We start from the raw sequence: 8,889 nt of genomic DNA on the forward strand, positions 1-8,889 counted from the left end.
TCTGTCTCCGTCTCTCTCGTCTCTCCCCCGCTCTCTCTCTCTCTCTCTCTCTCTCTCTCTCTCTCTCTCTCTCTCTCTCTCTCTCTCTCTCTCTCTCTGTGTCTCTCTCTCTCTCTCTCTCTCTCTCTCTCTCTCTCTCTCTCTCTCTCTCTCTCTCTCTCTCTGTGTCTCTCTCTCTCTCTCTCTCTCTCTCTCTCTCTCTCTCTCTCTCTCTCTCTCTCTCTCTCTCTCTCTCTCCAGAGAAGCAGCGGACCCCCAGTCCCCCCACCTGGGCAATGATCGGGGGGATCCTGGGCTCCCTGGCCGTGATCGGCATCATCATCTTCATCGTCTACTTCATCCGCAAGCGCCAGCTAGACGAGTATGTCACTTCCTGTCTCCCCCTCCCTGTCTCCCTCCTCTGTCTCCCCCTCCCTGTCTCCCCCTCCCTGTCTCCCCCTCTCTGTCTCCCCCTCCCTGTCTCCCCCTCTCTGTCTCCCCCTCCCTGTCTCCCCCTCCCTGTCTCCCTCCCCTGCCTCCCCCTCCCTGTCTCCCCCTCCCTGTCTCCCCCTCCCTGTCTCTCTCCCCACTCGGCAGTGGAATGTATGTTGAGTTATTTTTAACCAATGTTTGCTAATATTAGCTCATGAGCTAGTTTAGCTTGTTAACATTATCGGTGCGCTCGTTAGCATTAAAACAAACAGCTCTTTTATGACGCCGACCACAGGCCCACCCCTGTTGGTGTGACCTCCCCCCCCCCCCCCCCCTCCAACCAACGCAGAACCCAGCTCCGACATGACGTCATCGCCCCCATAAAACCCTCTAGGATCAATAACAGTAAACTTCCCAATCCAGGGCACTTAATATACGCACTTACTGTGTGTCGTACGCCCAGGCACTTAAAAAAAGTGCTTAGCATTGTGTAGCATCTTATCCTAGCTATATTTGTTGTGTGCGGGGAATGGGTTAACATAGTGATTGTTAGTGCTTGGCACTTGGTTCTATGAAAATCCTTACTGTACCGACAGCGATATATTGTTGTTCCTCTTTCTTCTGACAAATGTTGTTATTGTAGGTCTCTTTGGATAAAAGCATCTGCTAAACGGCCTGAATATAAATGTAAATGTTCCGTTCTTTACTAAGACCCGCTCTGGCGTTCTGTCTAATTTCCGATCTTCGTCATCGCCCGGAAACATCCATTTAGTTCCACTCCAGCAACAACGATCGCTTTGATTTGATTTGATTACTCCTCTCATCCCTGTGATTCCCTCTCGTCCAATCAGCGGTCCTCCCAAGCACAAGCCGCCGCCCCCGGTCAAGGCCGGCAGCTCTACAGACGTGGTGAGTGACCGGGGTGTCCGCCAATCAATGTTAATGGTCGCGGCGCTCACGAACAACACCCACAGGCGCACTGTCCATTAACGCGCCCGGCCGGGCCTAATGGCTATTGATTGGTCGCTAAGTGGAGCTACACGTGTCAACATGATGTTACTGCTGTAAGCAGAGGCCATCCCTCCCTCCCACGGCCTCACCCCTCTCTCTCCCCCTCTCCCCCTGTCACACCCTGCAGTCTTCTGCTTTCATTTCATCACCTTATCTCCTCTCCTTCCCCGCTTCAGCTCTTCTCTCCTCTCGCCATCTCACCTTCTCTCCTAACCTCACCTTTCCTCTCCTCTCCTCCTTTTCTCACGCCTCCTTCCTTCTCTTCTCTCCCTTGTCTCTCTCTTCTCCCCCTCGTCTCACCCCTCTCCCGCACCTCCTTCCCTCCCCCTCTTCCCCCTCCCTTACTTTCTCATCCTCTCCTCTCGCCATCTCACCTTCTCTCCTAACCTCACCTTTCCTCGCCTCCTTTTCTCCCCCCTCTCCCCCTCCCTCTTCTCCTCCCTCCCCCCTCTCTCCCTCCTCCCTCCCCCCTCCTCCCTCTCTCCCTCTCTTACTCAGTGCTCACACCCGGAGCCAGGCCGGTTTACTGCAGCTTGCGTCCACATCACATGTCGTCATTAAGGCGTCGTTAGCTCTAGTGTTTAGCGCATAGCATTTAGCGCATAGCATTTAGCTCCAGCGTTCAGCTCCAGCGTTAAGTGCCTAGCGTTTAGCTCCAGCGTTTAGCGCCCAGCGTTTAGCTCCAGTATTTAGCGCCTAGTGTTAAGCGCCTCGCGTTTAGCTCCAGCGTTTAGCCCCTAGCGTTTAGCTCCAGTATTTAGCGCCTAGCATTTAACGCCTAGCGTTTAGCGCCTAGCATTTAGCGCCTAGCGTTTAGCTCCAGCGTTTAGTTCCATTGTTTAGCTCCCAGCGTTTACCTCCAGCGTTTAGCGGCTATTTAGCGCCCAGAGTTTAGCGCCTAGCGTTTATCCTAGCGACCTAAGGCTGAGGGCGAGGGACAATCAGGGAGCGGTCGATACGGCCGCCGCCGCCGCCGCCGCCGCCGCCGCCGACTGCTAAGTGCTGCAGGAACAAGTCAGTAGGAGGCCAAGCTCGCTGGACACGGGCCAGACGGGATCATTACTCCCCAGAAAAGTAGTTTTTGGTGGCGGTGGAGCCCGGTGGGATCGGGGGAGGGGTGGGGGGGGGGGGGGTGAAGGGGTCCTGAGCGAGGGGGATGAGGAGGGGCTGCCGGGCGGGCCTGTAGTGCGTCCTTCACAGCGTCCCAGGACTGTGTGCGTCTGAGATGTGTGCGTCTGTGGGGTGTGTGTCTGTAGAGGTGTGTGTGTCTGTAGGGGAGCCCAGGGCCGTCGTAAAGGGGTGAAAGGTGATGACGATTCTAGGGGCCCACAGCCCAGGGGGGGCCCACAAAAAAAAAAAAATAATAATAATAATAATTAACTACCAGCCCATAGTACTCGGGCCCCCCCCCCCCGTCAACAATTCAGCGCAGGGGGGCCCATCAGTACCTCTTGTATAGGGGCCCAGGTGCAACGGCCCTGGGGGAGCCTGTGTGTGTCTGAAGAGTGTGTGTCTGAGGTGTGTGTGTCTGTGGAGTGTGTGTCTGTAGAGGAGCCTGTGTGTGTCTGAAGAGTGTGTGTCTGAGGTGTGTGTGTCTGAGAGGTGTGTGTGTCTGAGAGGTGTGTGTGTGTCTGTAGGGGAGCCTGTGTGTGTCTGAAGAGTGTGTGTCTGAGGTGTGTGTGTCTGAGAGGTGTGTGTCTGTAGAGGAGCGTGTGTGTGTGTCTGAGGTGTGTGTGTCTGAGAGGTGTGTGTGTGTCTGTAGGGGAGCCTGTGTGCGTCTGAGGCGTGTGAGTTTCTGAGAGGTGTGCGTCTGCCGAGTGTGTATGTGTGTGTGTGTCTGAGGCGTGTGTATCCGTAGAGGAGCCCGTTGTAGACACAAGGCCGTGCAGAGTGCCTCACACAGCGAGGGTCCCCAGCAGCTGTTAGAGAGGCGTCGGGAGGAAGGGGAGATGGTGGGGGAGGAACTCTGCTGCACACACACATCTGATACAAATGTGAGGCTGTGTGTGTGTGTTCTGTGTCTGCAGTCTGTACTCTGTGCCCCGTGAACTGGGTCGGGGCTATCTGGTTCTGTGTTTTGTGTGGTTCTGTGTTGTGTGGTTCTGTGTTTTGTGCTTCTTTGTGGTTCTGTGCGGTTGTGTAATGTGTGTTTCCGGGCGGTATGGTTCTGTGTTGTGTGGTTTTGCGTTGTGTGTTTCTGTGCAGTATGGTTCTGTGTGGTGTGGTTCTATGTTGTGTGACTCTGGTGTGGTTCTAAGGTGTGTGGTTCTATGTTGTGTGACTCTGGTGCGTTATGTGTGGTTCTATGTGGTGTGGTTCTATGTTGTGTGACTCTGGTGCGTTCTGTTTGGTTCTATGTTGTGTGGTTCTATGCTGTGTGGTTCTAGGTTGTGTGGTTCTATGTTGTGTAACTCTTTTGCGTTGTGTTCTCAGCTCAGCAAGCTGGGTAATCAGGAGACGGCTCCTCTCAGCCCAGGAGAGGTCTACTACGAGACCGGGGGGGGGGAACCCGTCACGGTAACACACACACACACACACACACACACACACAGGTTTAAATTCTTTTATTTGGATCTACAAGCAAAACAAAGTTTTCTTTTTTTTGATCCAAACATTAATTAGAAGGTTTCAATCTGAAAACTAACCAGACACCGAATGTGCAAAATGCTTAAGCACGCAGAGGAGTAGAGATGAAATGATGATGGTTTAGCTGAGGTTAAAGCATTGCATCTGACAATATGGCATTCAGGGATAGACAACACAACGTCTCTTCCAGATGTGGAGGCTGCCTATGGTCGCTGAGACTGAGCAGAATTGTAGAACTCTTTTCGCATCAGCCTTTTGCAGCCCACCCATCTGCAAACCTCGGAGCACAACGTTGTGTACATGCCCCAGACTTCCGAACACAAGTAGGATTAATTGGCAGTTATATCCTAGAGCTGTGATACATTCTACCAATGGCTGGTATTTCATGAATTTGGATGTGAAGCAAGTGTCCATATACAGATCAAACGCACAGCCTATTTCAAAGATGGTAACTGATTTTCTGGCTTGGTTAATGAAAACAATGTCTGGGGTGTTTGGGATGTTACACAGTATGTTGTTATCAGTACAATTATGATCAAACCAGTTCGATTTCACAGTGCTGTGCTTATACATGTGTGTTGTTCTGTCCTGTACTTGTCTGAGTTCTTGTGAGACCAAGTCCACCAGACGGTCATGTCTGGCGATGTACAGTCCTTTGTAAAAGCTACAGCCGTTTAGGATATGAGCCATTGTCTCTTTATTTTCTGGGGTGGGATGTAGGATGCAGTGTGGGTTGTGTTGTGACGGATACCAGATTGCCAGGTTGTATTTTGTTGGCAATACCTGTAAGCGGGCCTTAATGCAAAAGATAAGGACGTCCTCTCCAATGGTCGTGTTTGAGAGGATAGAGTGGGACACAGAGTGGTTTGCAAAGGGTAGCAGTGCCAGTTTGCCCTGCAGGCTTAAGCTAGTCCAATGCTGTGCACTCTCTTCTACTTTCATTCTTAGCATTGTGGCTCTCGCTGTTTTGATTGACAGCTCGTGTTGCCCATCTTCCTGTTCAAAGGTCGCGCATACATTGATGAGCGGGTCCATGACGACAGAGTTCAGTGCAACAGGTGTACCATCGGGCCCCGCCCACTTCAGATTTATTCTTGAGCGGTGGCACAGGTCATTGAGATCCATCCAGTCTGACCGCACACCGAAGCCTGCAGTTCTGATGTCCAGTTTTCCATTATCTTTTATTTTGAATCCGAGGAATTGCCGCTCATTCTCCTTCGCAGGTGGGATTTTGCGTCGCTGCATATGCAGGAGGAGTGATTCACGGGCCATTTCCCGGACTGTCACGTCGTCGCAGTTGAGCATCTTGAGGAGGTGGTTGGTTCTGGTGGCGGTGTAGACCCACTCAATGTTTGGGACTCCGAGACCTCCATCACCGCGGGCTTGGAAGATGATGTCACGGGTCGAGTGGGTGTTTAAGCCAAGCCATTTCCTCCCCAGGCTCACCGTCTTGTTTGTCATCTCTGTGAGGATGTTCTGAGGTATATGGATGTTTGCAAACAGGTGTTGGATTTTTTAAAGAGCGACTTCTCTGATTGCCTGGAATTTCAATAAAATCGGGAGGGGGGATGAATCGATGAGGTCGAGTCTGACAGTGTAGTCATTAGTCAGCTCTTTGACCTGTTCTTCCCAGTCGCCAGCGACATTGAATTTATGGCCTACATATGGGTGTGTTTCATGCCTTGAGTAGACGCGGATTGGGTTCTGCATTATTGTGAAGGACGGTCCTCCTCTCATAGAACGCAGCACATTTGGTGTGTTTTACCTCCAATCTTGACCACTGTATGAATTCCTCAGTGCGGTGGAGCATTGGGTGGATTACGCTCTCGTCCCGTGATGAGATCGCTACATCGTCAGCATATCCCTGCTGGATTTGGTGACCTGACTCCTTCAGGTGCGTACTGGCGCATCCACTTGATCCAGTGATTGATTGCTAGGATGAAATTCACCGCACTCCAGGGGCATCCTGTTTTAATACCAACATCCAGCTGAATGGGATCAGTTAGGGTGTCACCACAAATGACTTGGATGTAAGATCCTTCATAGACATCCATCACGACATCAATATACACTTGTGGAAGCTGTATTTCCCTAAGTGCATAAATCATGACGCTGTGTGGCAATGACCCGAAGGCATCACGAAAGTCCAGGAAAACAGTGAATAACTTTGCGGAGTCGTGTTTAAAGTCATCAATAGCCGTTTTCAGGCAGAAGACCTGCTCATTCATGCCTTGGCGGCTAATGTAGGCTTTTTGATCAGGTGAAAGTATTCCGGTTTCAAGCCAAGGCAGGATGCGGGCTAGCACACATTTCATGAAAACTTTATAGATTGTTGGCAAAAGTGAAATGTCTCTCCATGTGGAGGGGTCATCCGGGATATTGCCTTTTTTGGGGATTCTGTGTATTAAGGCACCTTTCCATGAATCCGGCACTTTACCATTTAACAGGCAGGTGTTAAATATGTGCGTCAGGATTTGGCATGAGACTTGATTGGTGGCTTTTATAGTCTCATAAGTGACCCCATCAGAACCACTGGCTTTATCATTTGGCAGATTGGTAATCACTTTTTCCACCTCACTTTCGGTAAAGATAGTGGTCTCCGGATAGTGCACAGGTGGGTCTAGAATAAGTGACTGGTGCCAAGGTGCTCTGTCTAATGGGGCATGATTTAATTCTTTACATTTGGCAGCATAATAATTCTGCACAAGTTCCACATTATTGCCAGCTGGTGGGGGGGGCTGGGTATGTGCTGTTATTTAGGATAATCTCTATTGCTTTCGATTTCCTATATTGCCACAAATAAGCAAGTTTATTTCTGCCCACCTGTCTCTCCATTCTTTGGCGTTCTCCCCCGTTGCGCGCTCGGAGCGCACGGAGTGCAGGCCGGATGACGTCTCTCACGAAGCGCAGTTGCGCTTGAATCCGCTCTCCGAGTGGAGCTCGGTGGAGCTCGGTGGAGCTCGGTGGATTTCGGTGGATTTCGGGGGTTGGACGATGCCGTGGGAACTTTTTCAATACTCGCACAGTATATTTCAAAAATGGTAATCCGAATGGCTTTCCATCTTTGTGGTGAGTAGTGAACGTCCCGTTCTTGAAGTATAATCCATTAAGAATGCAGATGAGTTTAATCCACTTCGCTGGCTTTTCTCCGGAAAAGGCGAAGCTCTGTCTGCCCTCGAGTCTTTTAGTGTCCAGTGTTTTTCGGTAATTCCTTTCCTCGTTTTGGAAGAGGGTCCACTCGTCTGCTGACAGTGGTCGGGTGTAGTTGGAAAAGTTTGTCCAGGAGCGTTCTGTCCCCGCTGGGTGTTCTGGCGTGGGATCAAACACGCACCAGCTCCTTTGTTGATATATTCTACCGGTGGATAAAGCGGCTTTGAAAGCCGATTTTATCACTGCAATGAGGCACATTGCAAACAGTAGTCCAGTAGCTTTCATATCTTAACACTTCTCTGCATTTACGACGGCAGTTACAACGGGTGCGGTTTAGATGTTAAAACCTGGAGCGCTCAAGTATTCACCTGCTGCTCACGTGCTGCGTGCACACACACACACACATACTCACACACACACATACTCACACACATACTCACACACATACTCACACACATACTCACACTCACAAGCACGCACACACTCACGATCACACACTCGCACATACACACACTCACACGCACACAAGCACGCGCACACTCACACACAAACGCACACACACACACACGCACACATACACACACACACACACATGCTCACACACTCACACACATACTCACACACATACACAAACACACACATACTCTCACACACACATACTCACACACACACACAAACACACACACACACATACTCACACTCACACACACATACTCACACACATACTCACACTCACAAGCACGCACACACTCACGATCACACACTCGCACATACACGCACTCACACTCACACGCACACAAGCACGCGCACACTCACACACAAACGCACACACACACACACGCACACATACACACACGCACACACACACTAACACACACACACAAAAATGAAGGCCGTCTGTGACACATTTTCCTCGCGATCGATGCTTCTGTTGAAGCCAACGTTTTCTGTTTCTGCATAGCACCCAGACCCCAGACACCCCTCTGACACTTATTGTGTGTTTGTACGTCATGGTATCCTAGCAATAGCGATATATTGTTGTTTCTCTTTCTTCTGACAAATGGACTTATTGTGAGACGCTTTGGATAGAAGCGTCTAAGCGCCCTAAACGTAAATCTAAATGAAATTCGCTTGGCTAGGTTAGGCTTAGTTAGGCTAGGCTTGGCTAGGCTAGGCTAGGCTTGGCTAGGCTAGGCTTGGCTAGGCTAGCGTTAGGCTGGCGTTAGCCCAGTCCTCTGACTGAAAAGCGGCAGCTATCCGGGTCGGTGAATCAAAACGCTCTTAACAGAGTCGGGAGCAAGGTTCACTTTGGAACGCCGGTATCAACTCTGCATCTAATGTGCTATTTATTTATTTATTTATTTATTAATCTATTTATTTATTCATTTATTTATTTTTTGTTGCATTTTTCTCTTTTCTTTTAATGTGCATTGTAGCACTTTGAGATCATTGAATTTATATAAAGTGCGTTATAAATAAAATGTATTATTAGTATTATTATCCCCCTGTGACACCAACTTCCTGTTTCCTCTCTGTGGTCCCGCAGAGTCTGGACGACGACGCCCACCTCCACGGGGGGGGCGGGGCCCTGAACGGGGGCGGTCTCAGGAAGGCCTCGTACGACGACGATGAGGACCTCAAAGAGCCCGGGTTCCCTGACCGGGAACCGGCCCATCACCACGGCAACACCGCCGCCAACATCGCCCGCGGGGAGAGCTTTGTGTCCGCTGC

This window comes from Gadus macrocephalus, chromosome 22 (assembly GCF_031168955.1).
Source record: "Gadus macrocephalus chromosome 22, ASM3116895v1".
Lineage (NCBI taxonomy): Eukaryota > Metazoa > Chordata > Actinopteri > Gadiformes > Gadidae > Gadus > Gadus macrocephalus.